General features: G+C 43.7%; 1 protein-coding gene across 1 annotated transcript in view; it reads right to left on the reverse strand.

Annotated features, from left to right (window-relative positions):
• Positions 1–17,806, reverse strand: part of CNOT6L (CCR4-NOT transcription complex subunit 6 like) — a 49,970-nt gene extending 32,164 nt beyond the window's left edge. The window contains exon 1 of the mRNA XM_054989708.1: positions 17,518–17,806. The gene's annotated coding sequence lies outside the window, so the exon portion shown is untranslated. The remainder of the gene's footprint in view (positions 1–17,517) is intronic.
• Positions 17,807–18,617: the final 811 nt, after the last annotated feature.

The raw sequence follows: 18,617 nt of genomic DNA on the forward strand, positions 1-18,617 counted from the left end.
CCTGATCTTTCCTCTCCCCCACCACGGATAACACAGTTTGAACAACTGTATAAAGAGACATTTTGCAGAAGGGAAAAACATTTTTCTCCTTTCCTCCCTGCTTGCTAACACATTCTTCTCCTTGGATTTTTGTGACGTTTTAAAACCTAAACTTTCCTTCAGCAATTTACAGCAAGTTAAAAACAAAAAGAAAAATAATGATTCTTGGGAAAGCAAGTAGCCTTGTAGACAATTCGCTCACAGTAACATGCCATTTTCCAGTGAGAAGAAGTTACGGTGGACATGTGGCATTCTAGTGCATTAGCCTCTTAACGACCAGATCCAACTCAACACCCACCGAGGCAGGAAGAGGCCTTCACAGCAGGGCTTTTGGTAGACGGATTGCAGACTGCGTATCTGCCATTTGATAGTCACACATCATCATATAATAAAGGGATGTGCAGGCCAGCTATTCCAGCAGGATCCTCTAGTCTAGTCCACAGGTGAACAATATACAAAGCAAAGTCCAAATCATGGCATGTTACAGGGACCGCCAACCCTGCACAGGAAGGTGGTGGCAGAGTTTCAGATCTTGTCACCATGACATCATGAGTTTCTTTCAGAGATGCTCAACATTGATTTGCTCAAGCCATATCCTGCACAGGACGGTGACACAGTTTTAGATCTTGTCACCTATGACATCATGCGTTTCTTTCAGAGATCCCCAACGCTATTTGCTTAAGCCGTATCAATTATGAGCTGCTACAAACTGTGCCACATGGAAAGAGGAAAAGTCAGTGCTGGCCAGCCTGTGGCACACGTGCATCAACGAAAAACAAACATTCCAGGATTGTTTAGACATGAGCTGAATCTCGGGATATGACTTTCCACGCCTGTCTGATCAATATGCTTCCAACCCGCTATCTTACTAGCAGAGCAACAGTCAACAATCTCTTCAGATTCAAAGTCTGCTTTCCCAACCCAAACTGTTGTTACACTAGGAGCCAAGCTACAAGTGACGCCTGACACAGGTTGGACACTTGTCAGCTTCCCTCAAGTTTTGATGGGAAATGTAGGCGCCCTGGTCTTGCAAGCTGTAATGGAGAGCCAAGCTGTAAAACCAGGACGCCTACATTTCCCATCAAAACTTGAGGGAAGCTGACAAGCGTCCAACCTGTGTAAGGCGTCACTTGTAGCTTGGCTCTAGGTCTATCTCCTTCTTGCTAAAGTGTCCAGATAGAGAGGGCACAAGCTTGATAGGTACCGTTTATTGTACAGGAGTGCACTGGATGAAATTCTCTCCTCAATACAATGATCAAAATATCCCTTTGCACCTTGTTTCCCTCTCCTTTTCACTGTTCTTGTTAAAAAAAAAACCTTTAAGGACTAACAGTAATATTAGAGTGGCCCAACATGACTGGTTTATAACCCACTCACTGAAGACTAATGGGCTAGTTGAAAAAGTTTGCCAAGCACAGGAGGTTGCCTGTTCGTTATTAAAATGAATACAAACAACCGTTTCTCATATTCTGTGCTTGACTTGTAGTATACGTCATCACCACTGCAGTAAATTTAGTTGCATATACCCAGGCAGTATAACAGCCTTGGCTAGAATGTTATGTTTTCCGAGTAGAAATCTGGTTTTTAGCATCTGGGCATAATTTTCTCCACTCTCCTAGAGGACTAAAAAAAAGTGCTAGTTAATGCACTAACATCACTATTTAAATTCTTCTGTCAAGACATATCACACTGCAGTGATTGCAGTTTAGTTATAAGCAATAACATCTTGAATATAACATTAAAATTGTAAATTTGGACAATTCTACAAGTAAAAATGACAATATGTAGTTTTCATAATGAACGCTTAGCATCTACATGTTTGCAAACATTTCTATTTAATTTCTTTCAGAAGATAAAAATGTCAGGTAGCCTTATGATTATGCATATTTAAAATTAAAGCTGTTGAGCATGCTGCATTCAAGACTTTTCAAGTGATACTTCACTCTCAAAATTTGTGCAATTGGAAGACGCACAAGTACTGTTTGTGTATGTGTGGGCTCTTATTTGAATAGGCTACCCAACTGCGAATATCGGGCAGGCCTGGGAGACTGTGGTTATGGAAGGCAGCTAAAGCAATCTCCCGTTCCCGCCCAACACCTACACAGAACTCAAACCATCTTTATCAACAGTCTCAACCCATTCTTTTACTAGATTGGAGGCATGCCATGTACACTTAACAGAAACACTGTGCCTGTCTGGTTAGATCCTGAATAGTTAGGCACCCGAGAGGTGACACGCCACCTCTGCTGTCATCTTGTTTTATTTATTTAGGATATTTCTATACCACCTCTTTAGAGTCCTGCTCAAAGCAGTTTACAATGAAAATGAGTAAAAACAAGCTACTGGGCACAAACAGCATTAAAAACTATCCCTTAAACAGAAGCAGACCATTATAAAAACTGTTAAGATAAAACCTCTAATTAAAAGCCTGGGTAAAAAATGTGTGCTTTCGCCTGGAACCTAAAAGGAAGTAAAGGAGGTGCCAAATGTGGTGGCCCCTCACTCTAACAGTGAGGGGCCACCCCAGAAAATGCCCCCTCTCTAATCACCAGCCACTTTTGCCAAATGTGTTCTCCCCCTGCTGCTACTGCCTACTGATCCTCTTCTTTCTACTTGTTATAGTTATTATTTTATTTTTCATTTATTTATGTCATTTATAGTCCGCCCTTCTCACTGAGACTCGAGGTAGATTACACAGTGTGAGATTAGTACAGTCAATTTCAAGGACATTTCCATAAACAATGCCACAGGGTAAACACAAGTTTACAAAGACATAGCACTAGTAAGAATCCAATACAGAGTTGAAGAAATGCTGAAACAGAACATAAGCAATTCTAGGGCGGACTTTAGACCACACGAAGCAAAAGAAGCTCATAGGAACACATATTTAAGACAACAGGTAGTACATAAGGCAACATAGTGGTGAAGTCTACGGTCCCTAACTCATTAGCGAAGCATCTGAGACCCTCTCCCTACAATACAAATAATTTTTGAATAATTTGGTTTTGCATCGTTTGCAGAAAGCTAGGAGAATAGGGGCTCTCCTGACCTCCTCAGGCTGGCCGTTCCACAGGGTAGGGGCCACCACAGAGAAAGCCCATGTACGGGCTGCTGTTGATTTCACCTACAGGAGACCCTGTGCAGATGAGCAAAGTAGGGAGGGAGGCGGTCCCGTAGGTATGCCGTACCAAGGTCGTGAAGAGCTTTGTATGTGATAACCAATACCTTGAACTGAGCACAGTAGCTGATAGGTAGCCAATGGATTTTGCCTGCCTTCCTCTCCGTGCTATGAGGCTGCTATACAGAGGAAACAGCCTGTTCAGCATCCTTCCACCCTGTTTCCTCCCAGTCCCCTCTCCCATGACCAGGGAAAACCAGCAGTGGCATGGTTTGGGCTGTTCTCCTGGGGAAGGGAGAGGAAGGACAATGTGAAAGGAACAATGATGAGGGGCAGACAGCAGCGGCAGAGGATGGTGAGTTTGGTGAGTATGATGTTAGCAAGTCAAACCAGGCAGACACGAGTACCTTTAAGCACAAAATGGCACATCTGGTTAAGGCCTGGGAGTTAAGTCTTGAAAATAAGCCTAAGTAAGATACTAGCCCCCAAACATTTTTATAAACCACATACTCTCAATGCACTTAATGAAAGAGCCAGTTTACAAAAGTTACTCTGCAGAATTGCCTGAAGGTGATTTTTTGTTGCACACTCACAACACAAGAACAAGGAAGTATTAAAACACATACTGCCACACTGGGTACACAGTCATCCTTAAATATAATCAAACTAGCAGAGTAAAGCAGACAGGTTTGCTACATGGGGGGGAAAACAAGAGAAATCAGATTCAAATTTTGCATAGCCAAAACTCGGTCTACTGAGAACTGTACTAGCTAGAAGGGAATTCCTTAGATGCTGCAAACATCAGACACACAAATGTAAACCAACTGATACTTAGCACTCGTGTCTGTATTCTGGCGGTGGTGATGGAGATTGCTGTCAAGTCATAGTTGACTATGGCAACCCTTGGTGGGGTTTTCTTGGCAACAGACTGACAGAGGTGGATGGCCATTGCCTGCCTCTGCAACTCTGTTCTTCTTTGGAGGTCTCCCATCCAATTACTAACCCAAACTGACCCTGCTTAGCTTCTGAGATCTGATGTGATCAAGCTCACTTGGGCTATCCAGGACAGGGTGTTTTTATTCGAGCACTTCATTTTTAGCCTTGCTGGGCCCTGCATAAGATGTGTTAAGGGTTTCAAAAACTGATGAGGGATTCAAAGAAAGGCACACAGAAGAGGAAAATTCTACTCTGTGAAGAGTGCACGCAGCACTAATTCTCGAGTCTCCAAAATCAGCGGCAATTATTATTATTTTTTTTTTAAAAAAAGATCCACCAAAGGACAGTAAAATGTAATTACTCCAAATAGGAGTGTCTCACTAAGAACCTATTCAGTTACATACACACAAATCATGGTGGAAAGTGGTAATTTTTTTTTTTAAGTATCACTAAGAGAAGAACTGGCAAAAACACTTCCTTGTCATCTGTCTATATTTTGGTCTGTTCCAAGCAGTCATCAATAGTACTTCCCTACGCACACAGAATTCTGGATCTCAGCCATACGACTGAAATGTATCCTCTGGAGGGGAGGACAAGCGTACACAAACACAGCTTCTCTCTTTGGAAATATACTCCCCCCCACCCCAACTTTCCCCACCTCTACACTCTGAACCGGCGACTACACGTTCAAGGAAAGGAGCAGATTCATTTTTATAAACCAGACCTCAAAGTTAACAAGAGGAATTGCAAAGCCACTTGTGCATCTGTAAGTCTAATCAAGGGCTATAAAGCAAGAGGCCGTATACATGGCAGCCAGCTCTTCTATAAATCAAGACATCGAGTGCCGTCAACAACAGGTTGCATCACCTGATGTGCTCAGTTTCAAAGATACCAAACACTATGTGTAAATTCAACTCCAGGACAGAGAGTTTGGCAAGGCTCTCTCTCCTGAACTGCAAACAACAAGTTTCACACATCAATTGTCTGAAACACACAGCTTGGACAACCATTTTAACATCCTATGAATAAAAAGCTTCAAAACAGCCTGGCTGCCAGTAGGTAAAGTATATGGTTACAACTGGATTTCTGCCTTCTCCAGCAACTGATCTTCAGACCGTGGTCGAAGCCTCACATTAAACACGTCGGTCATTTACTTGCTTAGTACAGAAAAAGAATTCTATTTACTCATGCTTAAAGCAAGAGTGCGTAAGGAATCAAGGTGGTGCAATGGCTAGAATACTGACCAGGGGTTAGCTACTATGGGCACAGATTTACTTTAAATTAAAACATTTTAAGACCACCTTTCCATTTTAGAGGAACTCAAGGCAGCTTACAAACCAGTTTGGTGTAGTGGTTAAGAGCGGCAGGATTCTAATCTGGAGAGCCGGGTTTGATTCCCCACTCCTCCGCTTGAAGCCAGCTGGGTGACCTTGGGTCAGTCACGGCTTCTAGCTCTCTCAGCCCCACCCACCTCACAGGGTGTTTTGTTGTGGGGATAATAATGACATACTTTGTAGACCGCTCTGAGTGGGTGTTGTCATCCTGAAGGGCGATATATAAATCGATTGTTATTATTATATTATTATAACCAGGGCTTTTTTTCTGGGAAAAGAGGTGGTGGAACTCTCAAGAGGAAAATGAGGGAGAAACACATGGACCCCCTTACAAAACGGCCCCCTTACAAATCTCTCTGTCTAGAGATCAGGGGGCGGGGCCACTGGTCACAAGAGGTGCCGGAACTCCATTCCACTGCGTTCCTGTTGAAAAAAAGCCCTGATTATAATATAAAACAGAAAACAAAATACAGGGACACAGTTAAAAAAATACATTAAAAAGAGGCAAAACAAAAGCTTTTCTAAATAAAATAAATCTTCAACAGCCTCCTGAAGACTGAAGTGGGGGCCAAGTGCACCTCCTTGGGAGATTGTTCCATAATCGTGGGGCTGCCACCAAAAAGACTTCTCTTGTGTACCCACCAGCCAGGCCGCAGGAGGGCCTCTTGCTGTGATCTTAACTCCCAGGCAGGAACGTATGGGAGAAGATGATCCTTCACACACCCTGGTCCCAAGCCATGTAGAGCTCCGAAGGACAGAACCAACACCTTGAATTGGGCTAAAGAGTGGATCAGTAGCCAGTGTAATCGCAGTTATATAGTTCTCACTAGCTGACTCCGACCTGCGGTCTAGCCACAGTATTCTGCACTAACTGCAACGCCTGAACACGCTTCAAGGGTGGCCTCAAGTAGATCACACTGCAATAGTCCAGGCAAGATGTGACTAAGGCTCGGATCGCTGTGGCCTGATCTGACTGAACCAGGAGCAGGTGCAACTGACACACTAGCTGAAGCTGGGCAAACATACTCCTAGTTGGTCTTGGTCTGGCAAGACCTAGGTTCAAATCCCCACTTGACCACGTAGTTCACGGAGTGACCTCGGGCCAGTAACTTTCAATCTAACCTCACAGGGTTGTTACCAGGATAAGACAGGGAGGGAAAGGAACACGTAAACTATCTTAAGCACCTTGGGGGAAGAGGTGGTACATTTTTTTAAAAAAAATGCAATAAAAAGAAATATACGGTAGAATGGGTTGAGTATCACTTGCATTTATTTACTCAGATTGCTAAGGAATGAAAGGAGCCTTAAAAATCAACTGGCTCACTTAAAGCCAGTATTTTAGGCAAGCGAGTTATCATCCCAAGGCAAGACCTCCACCATGACTGCTTCGTATTTGCGCTGCTAAAATCCTGCAAAATCCACAAGCAGAAAAACAGTATCAATGCTATTAATTTGTACAGCAGGTTGTGAGGGCGGAACCCAAAGCAGTATCATGTGATAGCCACTAGAGATCTAGCACAAGTGTGTAATCATTCACACTACACAGTCACAAATCCATTAGAGAATTTGGATCTGATCCAGCAAGCCTGCATATAAACAGGTTCCAACGTGCTTTACAGACTCTTTACGTGGCTCCTCACTCTCCTATGCTGCTGACCAACATAGCAGAAGCGCCAGTGTGCATGTTTCAAGTTTGGTGTAGTAGTTAAGAGCGTGGGACTCTAATCTAGAGAGCCAGGTTTGATTCCCCACTCCTCAGCTTGAAGCCAGCTGGGTGACCTTGGGTCAGTCACAGCTCTCTCAGAGCTCTCTCAGCCCTACCCACCTCACAGGGTGTTTTGTTGTGGGGATAATAACAACATACTTTGTAAACCGCTCTGAGTGGGCATTAAGTTGTCCTGAAGGGCGGTATATAAATCAAATATTATTCTTATATATTATTAAGTGTACTCAAATAATCTTTAAAAGCTTTTATTGAACAACAGAAATCTCAAGCATTATGTATAGGCATTTGTAAAACAACCCCCCACCCCATATCCAGCAACTCCAATATGTTAATTTAGAAATCCAAATTTATGATAGTCACAAAATCTGCTGTTCGTTTTCCAGGTTTAAGATTTGTAAACTGCATCCCCGTTAAGTGGAACTTAAACAAGCCTTTGTCGAAGGCTTTCACGGCCGGAGAACGCTGGTTGTTGTGTGTTTTCCGGGCTGTATTGCCGTGGTCTTGGCATTGTAGTTCCTGACGTTTCGCCAGCAGCTGTGGCTGGCATCTTCAGAGGTGTAGCACCAAAAGACAGAAATCTCTCAGATGACAACCCCAAAGCAAGAGAAACCCTCCAAGAGAGGCCAAGAGGATTACATTTTTCCTGGGAATATTTTCCATTTCCTGGGAATATTTTCCATTTCCAATTAGACAAACATAGTTGAATTTAAAAATCATTCCAAGTAGAGCTCCAGTTTATCTGCTTATTAACACAGGGAAATTATCAGCAAAGAATGTTCATATGTTTAGAAATACAAGCTAGCTGGATCTAAACTGTATGAAGACTAGAGTTATCCTGTTTAAACAGCAGAAGGCGAGCATTGTTTAGACTTAACAGGTGAGAAACATCTTTTTTTAAAAAGAAGATAATACTTCAATAAGGTGAAGTGATCCTGAGCATTTTCCAATTTCTTTGCCTTTCTCAGGAACCAGAGAGCCCTGAAGGGAATTTTAAGAGCCAAGAAACAAAGAGGCAAGGGTATTCACTGAGATTTAAAAAAATAAAAACTTTGAGCACGATCCAGCCAGTTAAGTATTTTAGCAATGAAACCTAAAGTAGAGTTATTCCAGTCTTAGCCCACTGATTTCTATTGGCTTAGACTGGAGTAACTCTGCTTAGGATTTCACTGTAGGTCTCAGCGAGTGATGGGATTTCAAAGTACTTTACACAGCAGTGCAATCCTAGCGGCGTTACAGGGGCCTCAGAAGGGTGTAACTCTATTTAGGATGGCACTGTAAGGGTAGCACACTTGACTGACAGGACGAGGGGGAAGTTTTGCACATAGTAGGAAAAATCAGTTCTAGTTTATAGCATATCTTTTTCAATTTTAGTACCTTAACCAGTTCATTTTTGTATAACAGCACAACAGATTACACAACTGTTCATTTCATTTTCTAACAGTTACCTAAGAGATTCAGACTGAGAGCTACCAAGTTAGAAGGCCAGTTCTACAGGTAACGCTAATCAACCATAACTTACTGCTGTTCAAAAACGATCACATAATATTTCAGTATTTAATAATAATGATGCTAAACTTATACACTAGATTCCTCAGCTACCAGAAAACTGTAGCCTTGAAAAATTAAGCGAGGGAGACAGAGATTCCTGGTCCCGTGCATAAACAGCCTCATAGCATTCTACATCTGCCAAACTAGTGGGACGACAACGCACTGCAAATATACCACTAGCTCAGAGGAGTAAGTACATTTGGATTTTTGAATTTAACGTTTCAATTTTCCTGGCAAAAACTGGTATTTACCAATGCTCTCTCAAAAGAACAGTTTTTTTCCTGGAAAATTGTGAAACCACTCGAAACAGCAGCTATGTGCAATGAGGCTATTTTTCCCAGACATTAATTCCAAATTGCACATTAATCCCCAATTGCCTCTCCTCAGCTCTCTTTGGGAAACATTTGCAAACAGCAGTTGTAATAAATGTTCTAGTTAAGGATGATATAAAGGGTAAAAATAAACTGCATGAAATAAAGAACTGTAAACCCAAAAGATCCCCTTGCAGACAGGCATAAACACAGTTCACCTGCTCTCAATTCTAACAAAATTATTTTCTTGATTTCTACTGCACACAGTGCACAGAAAATATCACCCATGACAGCCTTCCAACATTTCTCATCCCTCATAAGCAGCATTTGTAATTAGCCTTCAAGCCTGTGCTTTGGCACAACAGCCAGCTTTCCCACTCATTAGCTTAATATTGCACTCTGATTGTGCTGTTTCTAATGGGAGAACTGAGATTCCCACTTGTGGAGTAGAGCTCTCTCTCCCCCAGTGAACAATCGATGGGAGAGGGAAAGGAACGTGCACTACATTAGCTGCTGTAGCATAGTGGTTAACTGGCTGGGTTGCAAATTAACACTCTGACAGTTCAAGTCCCACGACTGCCATAAGCTCAGTAGGTGGCCTTGGGTAAGCCACTTCTCTCAGCCCCAGCTGTATTGTGGGGATAATAACACTGACTTTCTTCACTGCTCTGAGTAGGGCACTAATCTGTCCAGAAGAGCAGTATATAAGCACAGTTATTATTTCACTAGTAAAATAAACTATCCAAGGGAACAGTAGCTGAAGAAAAAAGGGAATTCATATTGCTTGTTGGGCCTATGCAAGTTCTTCTTTCTCTTCCATCAAGCTGTCTGTCTGGTAAAGGGTTTACTTGCACAAGTATTCTTACAAGTAGCTACTGGGACTTTCAAATGTTGCTCTGTGAATTACAGCTTGATCAACCACTTCCTTCAGCTGAAGCAGCAACCAAGACTGTGTGCTGAGTGCTGTCAAGTTGCCTCCGACCTACAGCGACCCTATGAATGAAAAACCTCCAAAAACATCCTATCATCAACAGACTTGCTCAGATCTTGCAAAAGTGGCTTCTTTTATTGAATCAAGCAAACAAGGTATTTGAATATAATTAAATAGATTTTTTCTTACAAAAGGTACAAATACGATTACTATATTTATCTTCCTCTATTTATTTACACCAGGCTTCAACAGATTTTCTTTCGCTCTAGGATCCAGCCCAAAAATTTAGGAGCCAGATGACTTTTTCAAGACTTTGGGTTTTGTATTTTAATGACTATTTTCTAATTAACGCTACACCAAGTCTAATCCTAAACTCTTTACCATTTCTCATAATTTTACTAAAGCTATGACAAAAGTGTCCTGACCCAGATAGCCCAGGTGAGCCTGATCTTGTCAGATCTCAGAAGCTAAACAGGGACGGCCTTGGTTAGTCATTGGATGGGAGACCTCCAAAGAAGACCAGGGTTGTAGAGGCAGGCAATGGCAAACCACCTCTGTATTAGTCTCTTGCCATGAAAACCTCACCAGAGGTTGCCATAAGTCAACTCTGACTTGAGGGCATTCTACACACACACACACACACACACACACACACACACTCAGAAGACAAAAGTATTGCAGTACATATATTTATACAGGGTAAGCCTGCATGCCACCACCACAACCAAAGCCAACCTCTAACCCTGAAATTGGCACCCCTTTTTTTAAAAAATGAGAACTATTTCTGAGTAATACATTTGATCCTCAGCTAGCTTCTCCCCCCCCCCCCCATTTACAAAGTTTGGTTCTGTCCTATAAACGTAACACGGACTTGAGAGACCAGCAGAAACAAAGCTGTCACAGCTGAGCAGCACAGAGAGAAAACCTAGAACATAACTTTTTTTATATAAGATGCACATTTTCCTGGATCTTGTGAGGGGATGTAATAAGCTGCTCTGCAGCAGCCAGAGACAACCAGTACTTATGGAACTACCTGCTTAGAGACCCCTGTTCTAACCCTAACCTACCCCCCCTTTCTCATAATTTTAATCTTGATTTAATTGAATATTGGCACCTGAACAGAAAGCAGCTGATTAAGAAGCGAATTCATATACCACTACTGAGTAGTGCAAAACATATAAACAAACAAGAACTTCATGGACATGCACTGTTACATCATAGAACAAAACATATTCAGACATGAAATGATAAAAAAAAAAATTCTGACGATCACCTAGACACACTACAGTAAAAATGCTGTTGAAAATATTAGGAGCCACAATTAAATTTCTAGGCACCTTCAATGGGTTGACTGGAGTAAATCTGTTTAGGATTGCACTGTTAGTCACCCTTGTAGCTGGGATCTGTCAAGCCCTGATTTATGTTATCTATACCCTGCCTTTCTTCCCAATGGGAACCCAAAGCGGCTTTCCTCCATTTTATCCTTACTCTGGGAGGTAACTTAGGCTGAGTGTGCATGCCTGGCCCAAGGTCACCCATGCAGCTTCCATGGCAGAGAGAATGATTCAAATCTGGTCTCCCAGATCCAACTTTTGACGCTATGACCACAACAACCACACTGGCTGGGCTACACCACCACAAAGAATGAATACTTGCATTTAAGAGTCTGGGCCTCATGCATCACAGAGACAACAGAGAGACTGAGGATACCATTTCAAAGTAAGTATTGGAAAAAGGTTCAAAGCTCCATTAGGAAGATTAAATGCCCTCAAGACATTCCTATAAATTGGAATAGGCTTTACTGGCAGTCGTATATCTACTTACTACACAACTGCAAAAGGCACAGAATCTCCCATTGCCTCCTCACTCCCAATAAGATGCAGAACAATACATTCAGAGAGTTATGTCACCTATAATCAAAGTCCTTTGAAACCTTATGCTTCCTGGGGGTGTTATTTTTAGAGTATACTTTCACACATTCTTTTCTCAAGAGGGAAAAAAGCGAGCTACAGCATTAGAGACAAAGGAGAGCTAACCAGCGATTGTTCTGTTCACACAACCAAATTGAGCAAAGTGAGGAAACTACTCTAAAATAAGAGCCAGCAAGTTTCAGTCCCGGATGCCTTTCTGGAACAGCGCAAAGACATCCAGCACCAGTCTGCGCTCAGTGCATTTCAAATAAAATTAACTGAATATGAAGGATGCAATTCTGCAGCTGGTGCGCAGTCTGAATGCCTGTGATCCCTGTTCTGTGGGAAAGGACAGATCGCTCCAAAGCACCTGTTGCACATGAATATTCTCACTATGTCAGAGACCAACTCACTTGAGCTCCGACCGCACTGAAGACACAAAGGACACCATTAACATTGTCCAAGATCTGTTCAATCTGTCTACCGCAAATGTTTCTCATCAATCTAAAAAAAAATCTCTCAAAATGTTTAAACAACCCCACAAGAAAACTTGCATTCAGCTAAAGGAGCTCAAACCAACTACATTGTAGTTAAAAAAAACATTATCAGATACCTTGGAGATAGGAAGGGTGAAATAACAGTCTTGTTGAATTCTCAAGAGAACTTTTTAATGTCACCACCAGTCAGTTATTTAAGAATGCAGCGACCGTTTTAAGTTTCCAGTTCTCAAAGCCAAGCTTAAATACAAAAAACAGAGAGTTCCCCCTGCCCCCGGCCAAATTTTCTAGCTTAAAACCACTTTTAAAAATACCCTCCTCATACTTATCAGGAGGAACAACTGCTAAGACTATGCATGATATGTGGCAACAGAAGGTTTGCATTGTTCATTTGCATCAAGCGGACTGGGTGGAAGAACAGCAACGAGAGAAATCGGACAAGTCAGTTGCACTTCCTATTTCCCAACAGCTAAGCAAAAAGCCCACTGAAATGACTGGTCACTGGAACATGTTTAAACAAGACTGCTGCCTCAGATCTTTTTTCCAGATCAATTCCATGCATTTAGCAGGGAGTGCACTGTACTATAAACTCTTTTTGTGTGTGCAAAAGTATTTCATCTTGATTATGGAAAAAAGCAGGCCCACAAAACTTGCAGTGGAACAAGAGCCAGACTAAGAATGTTAAATACTAAGCTCAAGGCGAGTTTAGAGGGGTTTTTTTTTCCTGTTTGCATTTTACCTCACTTTAAAAGGCAAGGCCAGCCCAATTCTTCTAATAATTAGCTCTAAGGGAAATCAGATAAACAAAAGAATTCCGTCCACAAACATGAAAGGCATACTTGACTGGGCCCCATTCACACAAACTTTTAAAAGACTTTTAAAAGAATGCTTAGCAATCACTATGTTTATTGAAAGCAACCGATCGATTTAAATGCCCAAGGATACGCCAAGGGGCTCAAGCTCAAACGGCCCCTCTTGTAAGAAATCCTTCTATTCAATTTTATGAAGTTATTACTTACAGCAACACCAATATACAAGGAGGTTTGCAGACTACCAAAAATGGAAAACAAGATCTCTTCCTCAAGGTGTTAATATACATTCCCCGTCCAACTACTTCTGACCTCTCCCTTTGTTTTTCGTTTTTCTGCATAGCTTCAGCATGTTATGTATAACCAGATTACACCAACGTTTACCTTCAAACGTGACGAAATAATGAAAAAAAAACCAAGGATCTGGTTATTTAGCAGCTCTACCTGCAATGTATTCTGATTAATTTTGCAGAACAGTATATTAACAGAAGACACAGAATAAAACCTAGGTTAGGTTTATAAGACCTGGGTTTTTTTTAATTTAACTCGAGATGGAGGATTTTTCAGGAGTTGGGGGCACTGATTCTACTTAGCTGGTGCACTCTGGACTGTACAGGAACTTCAGCAATCCCTTTGCTGACTCTTTTTAATCCTGTAGACTGGCGGTGAATAACAGGATCAAAACTAGGGTTTTCCTTCCATATTCCAGCGCACCCCACTGCTAGTCTACAGCTACAGTGATAAGCATGCCATGGGGGAAACTGAGACGCTTTCCAGACAAGCCCTCAAGAACACAACAGCTCCTTATAGAATTGCTATCCCTGGCCTTGAAATACACACATCAATGCAACTTAACACATCCTTCAACTTCCTACAAAGCCAAGAGAGAAACAAGCACTCTTCTTTTGAAGATTCTGATTGGGAAAAAGAACAACTAGCTGGTGTCTGAAGGAAAGCTGCAATCAGAATATGGCAAATGTTAATGGAAGTCATCTCCTACTGGCGTACAAACAGATGATGAATTGTGAAGAGAAGACTCAACACATCCCACCCTCCTTTGCAAATACTGTTGACAGCTATGCTTATCAAAAGAATTAGCATTTGATTTGTTATCTAACTTGCTACACCTTCTTGCAAGCTTCAGGTGGGCTGCCTGCCTTTTAGGGAAAAAAACCAGAACACTGTGTGTAAGTTTACCCAATTTAATGTCCATCGAGCACCTTGATCTTTGGTATTCCCAGGAAGGGTGGTGGTGGTGGAAAAGAGTTGGGGAAACGGGGGGGGGGGGGCTGATATCAGAAACCACTCCCGACCAGTTCCCTAGAGTTGCATTCTGAGCAGCTCATACATATGAACAAAATATGGCAGGCACATTCTATAGCGGCTCCTCTGATGTAGGTTAGGTTTGGACACACCCTCAGATAGCACTCAGAGCCTTTCCTCTCTCTCTGAAGCACACACTGTTCCTTCCCAAGGAAGCCTCTCTACACACTACATACCCTGGACACCGTTCCAACTGCCCTTTGCACACACACTCATTCCTCCATATTAAGCTGTGGAATGCCCATTACGCTAAAAGGGTTGCTCCTCTCTCCACATCATCTCAATTCAGTGTACCATTTCCATGCTTCTAATAGACGAAATAATGGATGTTTCTATTTATTTCTCACATACATACTCCAGACTTCCTCCAAGGAGCTTAAAGCGATATGGGGGAGAGGGGCCGGAAGTGTTCCGCTGTATTCTTCCAGCAGCCCTACAATACCATTTAGGCGGGAAAAAAGGTGAAACAGGCTTAACGTTACTCAGTGAACCTCATCTGCTGGGCAGAGATTCAGACTCGGATCTCCATGACCCAAATCCAGCTCCCTAACAACAAAACACTCGCTCAAGAGGTACATCTTTGTGCACGCGCAAGACTGACGACCAAATGTTCACTCCACCAGTCCACAGCATCTCTGTAAAGCCATACCATCACCTTCCAGAGCTATTCCACAAAGCACCCTTCGTACTTTTGACAGACCACTGAGACCCCTCTCATATCACAGCACCTTCTGCTCTAAAATTTTCTCAACCTGCAAATGCCCCCCTCAGTTCATGCCACCAGCCTTTCACACTCATAAGCCTTTCACTGACACACAAATTAGAGCCTCCTAACAATTATAGTTTTTAAGAATATGCCTAGGCTTTAGAAAAAGCCAAAAGTGTGAAATCCGATCGTGGGAACCTGTAGCGAACAGCTGAGGCTCCCTGTGGAGAGTATACACCATGTGGCAAACCCAGGTTTCTTGCTGCCCAAAGTGCAAAATGGCATTCAAAGTTCCAATATCTTCCCTCACAATCTGTTGCCTTTCAGTAGGATATTTCCAACTCAATAATTGCCTTCTAAGCACATACCAACCTATTTGCTTGTATGTTCCAAGAGAAACCAGAGTATATTTGCTTGCATAAAACACTCATATCCTATCTTTTTCATCAGTTCAAAACAAAATAAAGTTCTATAATACCTCCCTGTGGAGTACACATGCTTGTGGCAAAGCTATCCTAAAGTTATTTGTTCCTCTGAGGAGCTCAGGGAGGCATGAGTGAGGTCTCCCTTCCCGATTTTGTCCACACCACAACCTTCTGAGGTAGGCGAGGCTGAAAAGTAAGCCCCAGATCACCCAGAAAGCTTCACGGCAGAATGAGGATACGAACCCAGGTTCCTCAAACTCCAGAGCTCCCAGATCCCATTCTAACCACTACACAACACTGGCTCCCAAATTTGCTGCTGCCTAACAATGTGCCCGCTGAAGCACATACAGACTCTCACATGAAACTGCCTTATACTCAATTGGTCCATTCAGATAAGCACCGTCTACTCAGGTTGGCCAGTGGCTCTCCAGGGTCTCAGCCAGGATTGGAGTCCAGTGGCACCTTAGACACCAACAAGATTGTCAGATTATGAGCTTTCGAGAGCCAGAGCTCCCTTCTTCAGATATGAGTGGGAAAGATAGAAGTAATCCACATCAACTACTGCAGGATTTGAGTCCAATGAAACCTTGGAGACCAACTAGATTTTCAAGATACGAGTTTCTGAGACTCAAAACTTCCTCCTTCAGATTATCATAAGTTTATACTCTGGAGATCTTGTTGGTCTCTAAGGTGCCACTGGATTCCAATCCTGTTATTCTACAGCAGACCAACACAGCTACCCATACAGACACACTAAAACGTCACCAACTGACTCTCTTTCCTTATTATAATACTATGCTGGAATAAATAATTCCTCTCTGAAGGCACACCTGGCCTCCTCTTTTGTTTTGTTGCAACAGGGCTATCAAGGGGGCTATAAATGAAGTTAACAAATATTTATTTTGGTAAATCCCTTCTTGGGGAGTACTGCCTTTACATCAACTCATGTTGATGACCTTTAAAAAAACAACCACACCTAGGAAACCATCAAGATACACTGAATTCTCAACACTAAATTCTCAACATAATCAAAGCATAACACACAGCACAATTTCTGGTGGGCAGCCGTGTTGGTCTGTACTAGAAGAGCAAGATTTTGGGTCCAGTATCACTTTAGAGACCAACAAGATCTCCAGGGTATGAGCTTTAGTGGGTCTTTAAGGTGTTACTGGACCCAAATCTTGCTCTCACATACAAAGCAGGATTTGAGTCCATTGGGCATCTTGTAGACCAACATATCTAAACTTTCGACTCAAAGCTCGATGAAAGCTCTTATCCTGGAAATCTAGTTGGTCTCTAATCCTGCTCTTCTACTGCAGACCAACACAACTACCTGTCTGAAAACGTATTTTATGTTTAATTGAAACCTTTACCCCTGCACTCCAAGTATATTTAGACTGCAAAGCAAGGTGCTTGGAGAGCAGATAAAAGCTTCAAATAAATACAGATACAAATAGGTAAGCGTATATTTATACATCTTTATTATATCCCTGTGGATCTGAAGAAGGGCGCTCTGACGCTCGAAAGCTGAAAATCTTGTTGATCTGTAAGGTGCCACTGGCCTCCAATCCTGCTGCTCCTCTGCACTCTACCAACACGGCTATCTTCCTAAAACTGAAACACTCAGACAGACCCACGTACACAAGTCACCCCTCCCCGACACACGTTTTACACAACCCACACGGCCCCGCTTCCTCGCCCAGCCAAGCCCTGGATGGCTTCCCCGCAACTTGACCGAGGCCGGGCGGCCACGCAGGCACCCGAGCCCCTTCCCAGCCGCCCTTTCCATCCCCGCGGAGCGGAGCGGGCCAGGCCCGAGCCGGGCCGGGCCTAGGCTGCCTCTCGCGCGGGGAAGCGGCGAGGCCGAAGGGGGGCCCCGCTCCCAACTAGGCCGCGGCGCTCACCTGCATCCAGCCCGCGGGGCGTCGGTCGGCGGGGCTGAGGCGGCTGCTCAGGCGGCGGGGCTGAGGGCAGTAAAGACATGCAGGAGGCGGCGGCCGCGCCGGGCCCAGCTCGGAGAGAGTCACGGGCCTGGCGAGGGGAAGGGGAGGAATTGAGGCGGGCGAAGGCGGCGGCGTGTGAGGGAACCGGGCGGCCCGCCTCGCGGCTGCTTGTGTTTTTTTCTCCCTTCCTCACAACCTGGCAGCAAACGGAGGGATTAATAACGGAGGAGGGGCCTGGCCCGCTGGCCCAAACGACGCGCCATGAGGGGAAGGAAGGCGGGAGGGAGGGAAGGAAGGAAGGAGGGCCGGGCTGCTCGCCTCCGCCGCCTCCTTTTCGCCTCCTGCTTCCCGCCTCAGTTCCCGCCTCAGCTTTCCAAAGGCCGTGTCCCTTTTCTATCACGGACCCCTTTCACACGAGACGCCAAACCCGGGTTCGCTTCTGGACGGGTGTACTCGAGAAGGAGACACCCCCCCCCCTTCCACACACACGGGGGTTGTCAGGGGGAGCAAGATTTCCTTGTCTGAAATTCACTTTTTTTAGATACAGCCCGTGATTCCTCTTGCTGCTCTACTGGACACCGGCACAACGTGGAACCGATTGCTCTTACTCTCTTTAAAAGAGGGGATTTCTCTTTCATGGCTCTTTTGTAACTCCAGCGTTTGCTACTGTTGCTGTTGTTAATAACGATTAACTATTGTTAAAAACTATTGACTAACAGCTATTAACTTGTTAATAACTAATAATGGCAGGTAAAGGTAAAGTCCCCTGTGCAAGCACCAAGTCATTACTGACCCATGGGTAAGGCTGCAAGCCTCCAGGTAGTGGCTGGAGATCTCCCGGAACTGCAACTGGTCCCCAGACCACAGAGATCAGTTCATCTGGAGAAAATGGCTACTTTGGGGGGGGGGGTGGACTCTATGGAGTTATGCCATGCCAAGGTCTCCCCCCCCCAAACCCCACTTTCTCCAGGTTTCACCCCCCCCCCCCCCAGATTTCCAGGAATTTCCCAACTTGGAGCTGGCAACCCTACCCATGGGGGACATTGCATCACGTTTTCTTT

Source organism: Eublepharis macularius, chromosome 10 (assembly GCF_028583425.1).
Source record: "Eublepharis macularius isolate TG4126 chromosome 10, MPM_Emac_v1.0, whole genome shotgun sequence".
Classification (NCBI taxonomy): Eukaryota; Metazoa; Chordata; class Lepidosauria; order Squamata; family Eublepharidae; genus Eublepharis; species Eublepharis macularius.